Source organism: Chrysoperla carnea, chromosome 3 (genome assembly GCF_905475395.1).
Source record: "Chrysoperla carnea chromosome 3, inChrCarn1.1, whole genome shotgun sequence".
In the NCBI taxonomy this organism is placed as follows: domain Eukaryota; kingdom Metazoa; phylum Arthropoda; class Insecta; order Neuroptera; family Chrysopidae; genus Chrysoperla; species Chrysoperla carnea.
In genome coordinates, this window is record NC_058339.1 from 87,442,431 (window position 1) to 87,459,475 (window position 17,045).

Consider the following 17,045-nt stretch of genomic DNA (forward strand, 5'->3'; position numbering starts at 1 on the left):
ATATCAGCCTTGGTTTTCGAAATATTGAAACTTAAATAATTAAACAAAATTTTCAATTTTCGATATTTTCATACCATCAAAATTGAAAAAAAAAATTTTTTATTTTAGTCTCCAATACCGTACTTATATATCCTTAATTAGTCGGGCACAACGAATTTTTTTGTTTACAATAATCGATTCAGGTTCTTACTTTAGTTTAAATAGTTATTTTTTTAATTTATACCGACTAGTCTTGGAGAAATCTATGAAAACATATCACCCATTTACCGTTTTATTATAAAACTAATGTTAAATATGCCTTCTTGTGAAGTAATTTATTTATTTTAATAATCGGGCAACAAATATAATCACAAATGATGACCAATGGATTGCAAAAATTATTCTTTTATTACCTTCGTGAAGGTAATATAAAATCATAAAATGGAAGGCTACTTCCTTTAATCAAATTAGTAAAAACAAATTGACAAGGGAGTAATAAAAATGCAATATAAATTCATGAGTTCAACTATATTTATATGAGTAATTTAAAAAGTTTTTTTTAACAAAGATTCTAACAAAATAAAACAAATAAACTTCCGAATAATATATAAGATATAAAATAAACTATCCTTGACTTTTGTTTTTCTTTTTTTATACTTTTGACACAAGGACAACGAAAACAATGAGACGGGCTTTTTTATAATTCATAAGTGTTAGTCACTACATCATAAAGTACCATTCTAAAATGAAATGAGAGAAAAAACATTAATTTTTATTCCAGGTGGATTTAAAAAAACTAATGATCGTTTTATATTCATTTTTACATTATCCTATCACAAATAGGATTATTATTCTTTGCCCACAAAAGCGTAGTCATGAGGAGGAATTATTTCGACAATTCTACCTTCTTTCCCAAACAGCTACACGTGTAGCTGTTAAATTAATTGTTTATTAATAAATTTATTATTTTGTATTTTGCAAGTTTCTCGTTAGTCAGTCATAACTTGTAGGTCTTCATTTTGTAAACAAAATTTAAAATTTGGCAAAAAAAATTCAATCAGCTGTTTTTTTACACCCGGTAGGAACTGTGTTTCTTTCGTACCTTCGCACATTAAAAATGTAGCGCTTACTTTTTATATTTACTTGTTTTATCCTTTAAAGAATTTAATTGTATAGCTACTTTTATTTTTTACTGTATGAATTAATTGTAATATTAGATTATAAAAAGCATACTTTTTGATTTAGTAGTCAACCCAATATGTGCGTAGAATTACATTTGGTTTGATCAGGATATTTATTATGACATAACATCAAATTTCCTTTTACTTACTTATTATCTCCGTTATCTTTAATTTCTGATAACTCACTTACACAAATCTTTTGAAGTACGCAAAATATGAACGTTTAAAATTACTAATTAAACAAAGAGGAAGATATAGGTTAGTGACGTCATTGTCCGATATCACCATAGAGATACATATAAAACATTGTTTTGCTAAAAGGAGATGGGAAACAATCGTTGAATGTTTATAACTTCTTCGTACTTTAATCAATTTTAATTTCACTTTCAAATTTTGTCATGGTATCAATTCTTGTTTTACATTTTTATCGTAATATGGCAAATTCTGCATCAGACAACTACCGTATTTTTTAAACATTGAATAATCAATATTTTTTTGCATCACTTCCAGCAGAATTGTAACTACGCACCTGGTGGTACAATATAATACAGTCGCGAGAAATACCTTTTTTTTTCTATTTGGAATTAAATCTAATTACATTTGACAAGCTGACATAAAAATTTAATAAACGACCTTAGAGATAGCCAGTGTTATTATTATATGAGATATTACGAGAACTTACGATATATATTATATTTGGTGATATCGGTGATATATACTGATGAAAATTTATTATATAATCCCATATAGCTTATAAAAAATATTTTTGTCGTATTTTATCAAATACTTTCATTTCATTTTGCTATAGATAATTTTAACCAACTTCAAACAAAAAAAGGAGGAGGTTATCTATTCGACTGTATTTTTTTTAAATATTTTTTTTATGTGTGTTGCCTCATGACTTTCGACTGGGTGAACCGATTTTGATGATTTTTTATCTATTCGAAAGCTGGTGCTTCCCGTGTGGTCCCAGTTCTGACAACGGCAGCCATGAGAAAACCATAAAAATCTAAATTTGCATTAAGTATGCACGACAAGAGGACGAATAATTCAATATCACGCCAACCGATTTCGATGAATCTTTTTTTAGTGGCAAATTAGTTAGTGTACTTCAGATTCACTAAAAATCACAAAATAAACAAAAACTTTTAACAAAAACAAAACCGACTTCGAAAGAAAAACAAATTAATATGCACTAAAAAGCAACAAAATAACGATAATATAATGTAGTTAAAATTATTGTTATTTTTGGAGTCGGTGTCAGTCAAGCTAATGTAGCAAACTGTTCTGTTAGAGTTGTTTCCTTGGCTGACACCGACTCCAAAAATAACAATAATTTTAACTACATCATGTTATCGTTATTTTGTTACTTTTTAGTGCATATTAATTTGTTTTTCTTTTGAAGTCGGTTTTCTTTTTGTTCAAAGTTTTTCAAGTAAAAAATATTATAAGTTTTATCTGATAATTTTGATGAAATTGCAAAAAAAAAATAGTGATCTCATTTTTCCCAAGGCTACTAAAAATCTCTCTTTCTTCATTTTTCTAAAAACGCTCGAATGTTTTAAAAAACTATGCATAGGTAATATTTATTTTCATTATCAACAAAAAATAATTATATTATCAAAATAATAAAAATACATTTATATTTCCTGAAACAATAAAAACTAAAATATGAATTATAAAAATACATCGTTTCATAAATATTAAAACGTCTCATAAGTATTTTTTTAATTGATCAATTCATTGTTTTATAATAGACCGTCGGCTAACAATAATAAATATCGTTTACTTATAATAAAAGATGATGATTGGCACTGATTTCCACTTCCTACCATTTTTTTTAGGCACATACCTTATTTTATATAAATGAGAACATAGGTAAAGTGGCCGTTTTCATTTAAAGCGGACAGCAATATGTCATTTTTAGACCTTTCTACGGTACAGTAATGTAATAAAAAAAAGGTCTTTGAGACATTTAGAAACTTTAGAGTCTCACTAAGCATAATTTTTTGGTTATTGAAATCATTAATTTGACCTACATTCCCTTCTAAATAATAAAAAAAACTTTAAAAAAAAAGAAAACCGACTTCAAAAGAAAAAGGTTGGCGTGAGATTGAGTTATTCGTCCTGTTGTCGTGCATACGTAATGCAAATTTAAGACTTCTATGGTTTTCTCAAGGATGTCGTTGTCAGAACTGGACTAAAATGAAATTGGATCACACGAGAAGTACCAGCTTTCGAATAGAGATTCATCAAAACCGGTTCACCCAGTCGATAGTTCTGAGGTAACACACATTAAAAAAAATACAGTCGGATTGATAACCTCCTCCGTTTTTGTTTGAAGTCTGTTAAAAATAGAGTATAGTTTATAAGATAATTTTAAGTGTTGTTAGTTACCGGTCTAAAATATGCATGATTGAAATGTAGTCTGATTTGATTTGTTGCAGTTTAACCTTGTTTCATTAAAACTGCATTTTCATATATTAATAGAAGAAAATGTAGAAAAAAATTAGTATTTTAATTTGTACAAGGAAATATTTTTCAAGGTTATTTACAGCAATGAATTTATTTAAAAAAATGAATGATAAAAATTATTTTTATGAGTTTATCAATGACGTTAGATATGTATACGGAGTTTTATTTAAGGATGTATGAGCATGGTAGTGGGGGCACAAATTTAAAAATAGATATTTTCAATTTTGATGATAAATTTATATTATTACTTGACGATATAAGACGAAAAGTAAGAATAAAATTTTTCGATATCTGGCTTAATTTTCAAAATATCGAAAATTGAAAATTTTGTTTAATTATTTAGCTTTCGATATTTCGAAAACCAAGACACATATCGAAAAATTTTATTCTTATTTTTCGTCTACATTCATGAAGTTATAACAAAATTCATCATCAAAGTTGAAAATAAGATAAAAAAATTTCAACCCTTAATCTACCCTGCTCTTACATCCTTTATATGGACGGTGACACTTAGTTTTTTCTTTTCTAATTCATTGCTAATATGTTTACTTTCTATTAAAAAGTTTTTTTTTAATTTGTTTTCATTCATTCCAAATGAAAATTATCAAAAACTTCCAAAATATGTCGTTTTTTGAGATTCCTCCATAAGAGCCAATGTATTTTATATCGATTTTTAATGACTTTTTTCTTAAAAATTTGCACGGATACCTAAGCTGAAATTTTAACCACATATTCTTTGAGTAAAAGACTACCTACAAACAAATTTTGAGCCTTTAAATCAAACATTGTTGTCATGCTCATACATCCTTAAACGATCGATTAACACCTGTTTATAAAAACAACAATTAATTATTTAGATTATTTTAATAAATTGATTAGATCTACAACCATTCAATTATTTCTATTGATTTTTTTTTTTTTTTTTTTCAATTAAAACAAATAATTACTTAATGACAAACTTCTCCACATATTTAATTAAAAAAACAACTATAATAATATAAACTATTAATTTATAAACAGCCTATATATGGAATTAAAAAAAAACTAAAACAATAGAATAAAAAAAGAATTAACTATTCTTATCAAAAACTTACTTATCACAATAATTTGAAAAATAATTGATAAGTTCTACATTATTTAGTTTTTATAATAACATAATGGAAAATTTTAGTCGTATTTACTTACTTTATTATAAAAACAAGTGAAAACAAACAATTGACTGAGTTAATTGTTGAAATACCATGCATAGTCAGTGTTGATTTCTTTATCACATAACACATACAAACATGTGACACATACATAACTGATAATCAAGTATAGTACATATTATAAAATTTCCGCCTAATTGACATCACTTTTTACGTCCTGAGTACGCTGTAAAAATTTCAGCTCGATATCTTTTTTCGTTTTTGAGTTATCGTGTCCACAGACGGGCGGACGGACGGACAACCGGAAATGGACTAATTAGGTGATTTTATGAACACCTATGACAAAATTTGTTTCCTAGCATCATTATTTTTAAGCGTTACAAATTTGGGACTAAACTTAATATACTATAATATATTTCATATATACATGGTATAAATATCCTGTCCTTTTAAATAAGATAAAAATCTCAAATTCTTCATGAATAATTTTCTTTTAAAGTATTTGATGTATGTTATTTACATAAAAAATTTTGTAAGGAATAATTTTCTATATTGTTCTAACGCTTTGAAAAAAAATGTGTAGGGAAACATGAGAAGTTCGATAACCTTTACCTTTAGAATATTCTTATTTAAATAAAAAATAAAATTCTTTGAGAATTTTTTTTATTTAAATATATATATAAGATAAAAATTATATTTAAACTAGATTATTTTTTAATTGAATTTAAATTCAATTTTTTAAATAATTTATTTTTTACTAAAGAAAATATAATTTTGTCTTGTTATACGACTCAAAGATGTTTTTTTTTTCATTTCAAAAGAAAGTTATAGAAGTGATCAAAATAAATTACTTGTGACATCAATGAACGAATTTTTTGTATAAATGACATAAGGAATAATTTTGTATGAAATTATCGTGACTTTATGCTTTGGGCAAACTGAAAAATATCTGGCCGCACTAGTGACAGTACAGTAGTCTGTTCACGTCCTACTTTTAGTATAGCCGGTGCCGGCGAATTTCTTTAATTTTACCCGACTGTCAAGAAATGGTTATGTTTTTCGCGTGTTTCAAACGGTTTGATGGATTTCGACAGTTAAGATATCGTTATATTTGTTTTAAAAATCCAAGTGCCCTCAGAAGAACTATAGTAGATAAGTGTTTGAAAAAAAAAAGGTAAAATGGCTGATTTTTGGAGCAAAAATAGTAAAATGTTAATAAGAAAAGGTTAATCAAATCTGTGGAGTAAGAGATCAAAATAAAGGAAAATAAAAGGGGATTTCAAAAATATAGTTATAATATAATAATTGTAAGAAGAGAAAAATGTATAGAAGTTATATACAGTGTCGCATTTAAGATGAATACATCCTCATGTTTTCGATATTCAGGAATATCGATTTAAAATGCACAGTCATACAGAGAGTCTAAAATAAAATAAATAATTAAAGCAATCAAAAACCCGACAGCATAAAATAAAAATTGAAAAGAAAGAAATAAGTAAACCCAGTAGTTTACATAGTGAGTGTTCGGATCCATTAAAATCTAGATCGTCTCAAAACTGGACTTGTTTCTTTCTTTTCAGATTTTTTTGTTAACGCAATCGGGTTTTTGATTTCTTCAATTATTATTTATTTTATTATCCGTGCTTCTTATGTGTTACTAGAGACTCTAGGAAACATAAGATATTGAAACCAAATTCAATTTTTCGTGAATATTTTTGTTTCATAACGTACTTTCATGTCAGATGGAATAATAAATAGAGTTAAAATATTGAAGCGTGTTTGGTTTGCTTTTAAATAACATGCCTTTTGTAAATCTAAACCTGTCATCAACTATTTATCCTACTGTTTGATGTTTGATACATAGCAAAAGACACAACAACCGTTTGACTGTTGCAATACAACTTAACAGATTTATAGGTTCAGTGATCTCTTCAAACCTTATTTTTTAACATAAAAAAAGGACAATGTACGTTTAATTTCATGCTGATGTACTACAAAATACATACATCGAGTATAACAGGAAAAGTTAAATGTTCTATTAAATTTAGAACACGAAAGTTAAGGTTGTTGGCGTTAAATATATGTTTCAAGTCTATCTACACGAACAATCAAAGTTTTTCATTGTGATACATCACTCATACTATAATATTTGTTATGTTGTATGATGAGTCATGTGTACAAGAATACTTTAACGTACTATATACATATGTCAAACGTCTCATTCTCAGTGAGTTTAGGTTTTACCATAATGTCGTACTAAAAGGTACTAAAAATGTATAGATTGAAAATAGTAAATTTACAATTTGTTAATAGTATTCTAAAAGAATAACCTAAAAAATCTCACGAATCTTTAAATTGTTGCACCAACCACCTTAAAAACTATTTAAAAACAATGAAAGTCATTAAAAATTTTATATATAATAATTAATTTTACAAAAACTACTACTACGCATATAAGTACGCGCGCGTGTAGCATTTAGTGTACATACACACCCAATGTGCATATACCAACTGTTTTTGTACCATCTAGGCATATACATGTCTGTAGTATGACTGAATACATCCGTTTAGTAATGCATCTAAGCGAGATGTATTATATACATGTATTTAACATTAGTTGGGAGACGCTTGGAGAGTGGAAGTTTTTTAGATAATTAATAATATTTGTATGCAACAAAACTCCCACTCTCTGCATGCATACAACAAAAGTCTTGTGTATTGTATCTGTAGCCTTACAATATATGTATATAATACATCTCGCTTAGATGCATTACTACACGGATGTATTCAGTCATACTACAGACATGTATATGCCTAGATGGTACAAAAACGGCCTGTATAGAAGAGGCTGGAGAGAAAAACGTTACTCAAAAGCTAATCATTTTATATTAATAGCAATTTTTTATGTGTAATGTGGGTCAGCCACGTGCCACACTTTACTACAGTTATAGTCTCTTATTTTGATGAATTTAAATTAGTTATTTAAGAAATTTATTGTAGTGCAATTATTTTGTAATGTTCAATAATCTTTGAAACTTTATCCTTTATTGGTTGGCTTCTTGGAATATTAAATCAAAGGCAAAATTGGAAGAAAAGAATTCTATTCGGTCGTATTCTCAAACAGAAAAAAAAGCGTTTCTTGAAGCAAGGAACTTTTGCTTGAATCAAGAATATTTTTTCTTTAAATAAAAATTTAAAAGGAAGAAAAATATCTCTTTTCAGCGAAAAGAAATTTACTTTTTTGGTGTTTCAAGAAAATAAGAAACTTTTCTTATTTCTAGAAAATTTTTGTCTTTTCTTTCAAATTCAAGAAAATCCCTTTTTCTGTGTATACTTTTATTCAAAATAAATGACAAACTTAAACCATTCTAAGTGTTATTATTTCACATGTGATTCACATATAATGTTATAGTCATAAAATGGCACGTGCATTTTTTGTGACAACAAAGTGTGCGTAAAAATGTACCAAATAAAATAAAAATTAATTAAAAAAAGTAATAACATTCAAATGTAGGAATTATTAATATTCAATTATTTTAATTAATTTTTACTTCTTCTGCTAATTGTAAAAATTCATTTAACTTACTTCCATAAATTTTTATACCATGTATTTATTGTAAACAGTATCGATAATAGTTAGTTTAGTAATTATTATGCTATATTTTAATGGATAAATATCAAATATTGTCAAATACATAAATTAACATAGTTTAACATCAGTTATGTAAACAAAATTTAAATAGTATAATATTATAATTAAAACAATTGGAGAGACATAAATAAAACAAATATAAGAATAAAAACTATGCCATATTTTAAATAATGTCTAATGAAAAAAATTAAACGCTTTTAAGGAGGGTGACTCGCCAGTAATAGAAAATAATAAATTAGTAGATAATGATCCGAATTTTTAGTATGTTATAGTTAACGAAATATATTATTGTATAAAACAAAAATTTGGGTAACTTAGCCGAGAGTTTAAATCCAAGAAAACATTCTAGGAAAACAACTGCATTAAATTATTTAATATTTTTAGATTTAACATACCTAAATTTTCTCTGTTCTTAATTATATCGATATGTAAAATCGAGTATGATGACTACTCAGAAATAAAAACGTTAATTTAAGGACATTAGTAATTATTTGGTTATGATATTTATAAATATTTTTATTACACAACATAAAAGTTGTAAATTTTAAAATATACTATAATATAAAATTATCCTATGAATAGTTATAAAAATAAATGTTTTTATTTGTATAATTTTTAATGTTTTAAAAACGTGTTTAAGTTGTTTTACTGATTTATCACTTTTACAAAAATTATAAATAAATAAATATTGCTCGTAATTAATATTATCTACATTTACATTGTGAGTTTTACTTGATTATTTTGTGGTAATAACTAATAATAAAAATATACATTTTATTAGTAAATACATAACTTATTAATATTAAAGATTATATGTTTATAGTTTTTCATAATAATAACGTTTTTTATGTTCTTGAAAATTCTTCCTGATTTTTTTATCGTTTCCTGAAATTCGACGCAAAATAATCTTAAACTTCATTCATTAAAAATCAGAAGTTAAAGATAATAGAGATAATTTAAAGTAAGTACAAGGAAATTTTATGTTGTCATTATAATTATCCTGATCAAATCAAATGTAGGTAATGTACACACATATTTAGTTGACTACTAAATCAGAAGTATGTCTTTTTTAAACTAATATTACAACTACTTCATACAGTAAAAAGAAATAATAATAAATAGCTATAAAATTGGATTCTTAAAAGAATAAAACAAGTATTTGACTTTAAAAGTTAATACCTCTAATTTTCAAAAAAATATCATGTAAATAAAAAATTAAGCGCTACATTCATAATATACGAAGATACGACAAGAGCATAGTTCTTACCGGGTTTTCACAATACCTCTCGTTCTTTTTTATATTAGTTTGACATAAACACAGACAGCGGAAACAGATACATGCTATTGTATTTCATGAAAAGAAAATAGTTTTCATAAAATTCACAAAAATTAGTAAAAAATGATATTTAAAAGCATCTTTCAAAATATTCATTCCACCTTGGAGTTTTTTAAAACGCCCTGTAAAATAAACATACTCACAATAACAGAATGTATAACTTTTTTTATTTAAATGCAATATAAATATATATGATTTCTCTCTATTGTTACGAAACTGGAAATAATTTTAAAGACTAGCAATAGCTAATCTTTTACAATTGGTAACTAATAATAATCATTGACAATTGACAATTTTAATAACGAGAGTGATGTTGAGGACAGAGTCTCAGTGAAAGTAAAATTTTTATATATATTTGTAACACAAATACAGAGAAATATTTATATAAAAAGTGAAATTTTTAAATAAGAGGGACAGGGTTTTTTTAATAGCTTTTTTTTGTATTTTACATAACTTTAAATTGAATATATATAACATAGAAATTATGGATTACCTTGAAATATATAATTTTATATAAGAATTCAGTTAGATTATTGAGTCTGATTGATAAGGAAGTCGTATTCTTATCGTCACACCAGTATTGGAATTTCCAACTCACTGAAAGATTTTTGAGGTTCAATTGATAAGAGCGCTTTAATGTTAAGATCTGAGCGCCACTGTGATAAAAACAGGAACTTATAATGTTGAGAAAACAGTTTAATTTTGATTTATTATTGTCAAAATGTTATCGGTAAATAACGCATTGAAGACATCATTCAATATATTTAGATAGACACAAAAATACAACTTCAGATAGTTTTTTTTTTAGCTGGAAAACCCAAGAAGAATAAAAATTCCATTTATAAAACAAGTTTATCATGTTTGAAGAAAATGGTGAACATAACCGTTGTCAACAAAATAATTTCTGGAATTTTAAACCATATTGTCTCGCTGGTTTCTGTTTTTTTGGCGTTAAAAGTAAAAGTTAAATACCTATAGAAATTAATTAAAACCAAGTTTTTATTGTTTTTTTGAAAAATAATGATGTCATTTTTAAAGATCTTATCATAAAATTTAATTTTAGAATTTTTTTTTCCATAATAAAGATTTGTTGATAATTTGTTTTATTTATTTATAGTTTTATTCGACTTTCATTTTAAAACTTTAAAAATAAATGTGTTCTACATTAAAAACAAAGAATATAAATACAAAATATAAAATTTATATTGTTTGAACTAATTAAATTACTTAAACGTTTATAATTTCAAAATGTTATATGCATACAATATTTGTGCATTCAGAAAATGAACAGATTTTAATAATATCAAATGTAAAATCAATATATTTTATAAATAATTTCACAATTCATGATTTGTTGAATGTTTCATTCAAATCAAAATCATTTCATTGAATTTCCTCTGTCCAACATCGCCTGTATCAGATGAAATCTTGTCTTTACAAAATCGCAGGCAGGTGGACATTAGTAAAATCATTCATCAAACTTGTAAATATAGCGGGTCTCGACATTGCGCTTCAGTTAATTCAGAGGATTTTTTTTTAAACAGTTACAAAATTTTTCAATAGGGGATCAGACTAAATTTTTCAGGTGAAGAATTTTCACTTCACGAATAGAAAAGGGAAGATGGTTTTTAAAAATCTTAGCTAGTGTGCAAGATATGAACGTTTAAAGTTTCTAACTAAACAAAGAGGAAGATACCCACTTGTGACGTCATACTTGGGTATTTCCATAGAGATTACATGTAAAACTTTGTTTTGCTAAAAGATGGGCAACCTTTAAATACAATCATTGATTGTTAACAAATTCTTCGTTTTTTAATCGATTTTAACTTCACTTTTAAATTTTGTCATGGTATATTTGTGGAAGTCTAGTTGTACATTTTTATGGGTAGTATACGAGACCAAAATATAGATTTATTTTTTAAGTTATTTTTAAACAAAAAGATTTTTCAACGAGTGTTTCATTTCAAAAAATAATATTTTGTTTTGTATATAGGTTTTGAACTATAAATAGAATAGTCATTGCGATTAAAACAAATCAAGGAAGTTTAATTTGTTGTATTCATTTACATTTTATTGTATATGGAACTTTTAATTATGTATATTATTTTATAAACGATTGACCTTATCGAGCCATGAAATGTATTGCAATATTTTTATGGTTCGGGTCAAATTTATATAACACGTGCTGGAATTTATAGAAATGCAAACATAAAATTTCCTTTTTTAGAGTATTTATATATATTTTGTTTATATATTTGTTTATATATATTTTGATTTTTTTCTGCATATAATTTACACCGAAGTACATATTTTTGCAAGGTTTATGTTTTGAACACCAAAAATTGAAGCAATGTTTATTAACAATCGTTAAAGATTCATTTTCATAATGAATCTGTGAATACCACCTTCTCCAAAATTTATATACAGAAATTAAGATGCACTAACTGTTTGATTCAATTTAATATTTCTCGAAATTTAATACATTTCCGTACTTTTTTTGTGGTTTTGAAGAGAAAATTTCGACATTACAACGGAAAAACTGTAATCTTATTCCAAAAAGTAAATCTTATTCACAAAACTGTTTTTATACCCTGTTTATATGAAATATATATCAAGGTATATCACTAATTTTTTACTTTTGCGGTCATATTAACCTTATGTAATACTTAAGTAATGTCAGAGAAAATGGAGACGAAAAAAGATAAGATCGAAAACATTATAAAATTTGTGGTTTGGATAAAAATTATTATCTCAATAATACAGATAATAAAAACAAACAAAAAAATAATTACAATTCATTTTATTTTTTGGGTAGTTTCCAAAATTTTTTATCCACATTCCTGGTTTGTGGCCATTCAATAAAACATATTTTCTTCCCAAAAAAATCACGTTTTCTTAAAATTTTATAAGCATGTAAATTATTTAATACCCCTTATCATTAATTTAAAATCATGTGACAAATATTTTCCTATAAAAAAATTATAACAAACGACGTGTTTGCATAAAATACATTTAAAGTGATGAAATGAATGGCATTTGTGTGTTATTTCTTCTATAAGTGCTCTTAATTTTAGTCTAATTTTCTCAAGTTCTAACAGAATCCACCCTCAAAATTTAAAACGTAAATCTTAAATATTTTCATACGGCGTATTTTTAATAACAATTCAGATCAAATTTAAATATGCTTTGTGTAATCCAGACGAAATTTTTAAATTTTAAAAGAACTGGTTTTTAATATATATATGTTTTGCTGCTAGCTTCACAGACCAAAAAAACTTACCACTGTATAATAATGTCTGTCAAAAAAAAAAAAACCGGTTTGACGACCGATCTCATCTCAAATATTGCACATACAATTACTTCGCAGATGTATTTTTTAAAACAGTCTTCTTAAAGTTGAAATGTAATTAAACAATTGCAATTTAGAATTATATGGAAAAAAATGTGTCCATGAAATTCTCATTAACCGGTCATTTGTGTAATTTGATTATTTTTCAATTTGTTTCATTCTTGAGGTAGGTAAATTCAACCTTGATCAGTTTGTATACAAAATTTCGTCACGTGGGTTTTTTTAGTCAGTAAATGTCAACAAGATTTAATAATAAAATTAATTTTTTACAGTCTGAATCATACTAATAGAGATTGTACCATTAATATTGCAAAAAAAGTAAAGAACAATTTAGTATTTGGCAATGATTGCTGGCAGCTGGTTCCCTAAACGGTGCTCTCTCGTTACCAAAATGACACTTCGATTTTTTGACACTCAAAATTTTAATACAGCTAATCATATATTTAATTCCTTATTTGACAAATATATCACAAAAAAATAAAATTGATTTTATCGAAGAGTGACAGATAAATCAAAATTCCCAAAATACTAGATTACCGATTTACCAAAAAAACCTGAATTAAGGTTAGGTTATATTGGCTGTCCACGAAGGACACACTTAGGCTATAGAGCCCATTGTATGTGTTTTACCATCTTTCCTCTGATAAATTTATATATTAGTCCCCCAATTTCAGAGGCTGAGTTCACCTCCTTCATGCATATACCATGCGCTACACCAGTCCATCACAACTATTATTAAATTAATTTTGTTGCGAGGGCGAGAATCGAACCCGCTACCTTATGCATACCGCGGACGGAATTGGTTACGCCTTAACCAACTAAGCTAATGGGGCGACAACCAAAATTAAACATCGATACGAAATAGACTACTCTCCCCTACACTGTGCAGATAGCTTACGAGACTAAATATGGTAAGACAATATAAATTTTATATTCCAATCGTAGAAAACTACAATGAAAGTGCAAAGTATAAAGCTGACGTAAGTTTACAAAATTTTGACAGTAATTAACTCACTCATACAGTCGAAACGTTTTGACTCTTTAAAAATAAACTTCTTAATAATAATTTATTTAAATGATACAAATTCATTTCAATTTAAAAATAAACTTTAGTTTGTTGGTTAATTTCCTGACAGGAAATTACTGTATTCACCTCAAACTTTAAAAAACAGAACATTTAGGTCTATCTCTTAAAATGTGTATGAGTGCTTTCTTATCTGTCGAGAGCTTACGACAAAAATTCGACAGGTTGTGGAGCTTCATAAAACTACGATGACAGTAGGGTTTCAGAGCAAGGTAATAGAAAAGAGTAGTAAAGAGAAATTAAACAGAAAGTTCTGATATTTTTCAATTACTATTCATAAAATGGCTGTTTTTAGGAATTTAATAAAATTATCAAATTAATTAAAGTAAACTGAAAAAAAAATCTTAACACCAGCCCATATGAGGTTGTCTCAACCTCATCGTGAGATCAAATATGGTGGGTGAATGGTGCCACGAATGTTATACAACCACGATACGGGGTTCAGTGGTGAAGTTGACACAGAATGAGTTGGTTGTATGAAAGTAATATACTGTCTAACAAATTTCAAATATTGTAGTTTTAAAATGCAACATAGTTTTAAACAATCTTTTTTCTTATTGGTTCTACCACTTATAAATATTATAACAAAATACTTATGTAATTGTCACAACCACATGAGCAGGTTTATTAAGTTTATTTTTTTTTAAATTTCCCATATATACCAAAAATATGCTATATATTATAAAAATGATCAATAAGTTTATTTCAGACTTTCATATATAGACTAGACATAACAATAATAATAAAATGCATAACTTTAAACTAAAATCAATCTCTTTCATGCAAGTAATGATTTTGTTTATCTAACTTCAGTGATTTTGTATCAATGAATTCATATTTTAAATTCAATCCAATTTTATTGTAAATAAAAATATTTAGCTATACTTGTTCCAATCATTAGGAAATTGTTTGAAGTATTATTACTTTATTTCAATATGAAACGGCCAACTTTGATGATGTCATTATTTTAATTTTTTTTCCAGTGTAATCTGTATTTATCAATAATAATAAAAAGAAAATTGAGATATAATGACAATGTCTTAGTATTGTAGACTTGACTTGTAAGTTATTGGACTGCTCTATAAGAGTCATATTTACGATGGCTTGTTTCATAATGCCATTATTATAAATTATTATCATTATAAATGTATATGCGTAAATATAATTATAATCGCTCAGAAACGGTAAACAAAATGACTTTACAGCATAAATATAATGAATTAACTTAGTAATATGCCTACCGATAATAAACCGGCTGGCTTGTTATTAGTTTAAAAATATTTTGGCATCTTATCAACGATGCATAGAACATTAAAGATTAAAAAAAATATTTTAAGCTATTTCCGTTTTATCGATTTATTTATTTTGATACTATGCAGGAGGTTTTTTTACATGCCTTGGAATCGAAATAAATTTAATTCATGAACTAATATAGGCATAAAGCCAGTACAACATTTGAGAAAATTGTTATATTGAAGCAAGAGGAGATTTGTGGTATTTGAGAATTATTTGCAACAACATAATTTGAGATGTTTTACCAATGCTCTACGCAATTGAGAATTAAAATTTGAGCCACTATTTTCCAATACCTTGCAGTTTTCGAATTGTTATGACAGTTTGGCAAATAGTTTAAGGTGGTTAAATTTAAAAAAAGAAATGTACGCAAGCCTTACGACTAATAGCAGATTCAATTGTTTCTATTAACTTTAAGAATTATTCATTCATTTCTTAGATTTTTTAATAAATATACATTAACAAAAAAAAAAAAAAAACTTTATTTTATTATTTTATTTTAAATTTTTATTGAGACGAGTTGATTATATCATCGAGGTTAGAACAAAAAGGTTAATTTATTCAAAATCGTGACAAGAAATTCTTTTTGCAATTATCTATTTCTAGCACTCGAGGCAATTGTTTCAATTAACATAAAAGTTCAAATAAAATAAATACTATAATCACTAGAATTCCGCCTCTTAACCTCTATATGTACAGATTACTAAAATCTATGCAATGTATGGAGGTACTCTGTTAAATTAAAAACATTATTATTATTATAAGAAATCAACATAAATAAATCTGTACTTGTCTTATTTATGTGTACGCGTCACGTGAAAACTGTTGAAGATATCGATATTTATTATTGAATTTTATTAGTTCGGTAAATAGGAATTGATCAAATTTTTTTACAATGAAAAGGAGGACAAAAATAATATATTTTAAAAGAGTGCACACTTTAATTGGGCTTACAGTTGTATGCTTCTATATCTCCACTGATAAAGAAATAATGTTTTAAAGTCGACTGCATGCATATTCGTTGTGCTTTGTTTTCTAACAAAAATACCAATGCGCATCGCATGCGTCTATTTCATCTCTCGTATTCCGAATAGTTTCCAAACATATATCTAACATGTGAAAACAAACAATTGACTGAGTTAATTGTTGAAATGCCTTGTATAGAAAGTGTTGAATATTAGTGGTTTCATTATTTTTTTTATAAATTAGAAAAGTTTATAAAACTAACACAATTATAGCGGCCTTTCAGCCGCCATTTATTTGGTTCTCGAAAATTTCGATAGAATTTTCTAGAATTTCTTTTCGTTTTTAGAGAATGTTTCACAAGAACACTAGTAGACGGTACCTGCTGAGGAATTGGACACCAAATTTTTGTCCTAATTTCCGCCCTCACACATAAACAGTGAAGTTTACGAAAAAATGTTTCAAACAAAACTTGTTCTATCTCTAACGATTTATAAGATACCCAATTGACCTAAGTTGCTCATTTACGACCTTAGCCTCACTTTTTACGTCCTGAGCACGCTATTTCAGCTTGATATCTATTTT

The 17,045-nt window shown here is 26.4% G+C and overlaps 1 protein-coding gene across 1 annotated transcript in view; it reads right to left on the reverse strand.

The window, feature by feature from the left end:
- The window catches only part of LOC123294753 (inositol hexakisphosphate kinase 3), a 112,641-nt gene that overhangs the window by 17,584 nt on the left and 78,012 nt on the right, over window positions 1-17,045 (reverse strand). The gene's annotated exons all lie outside the window — the stretch shown is intronic.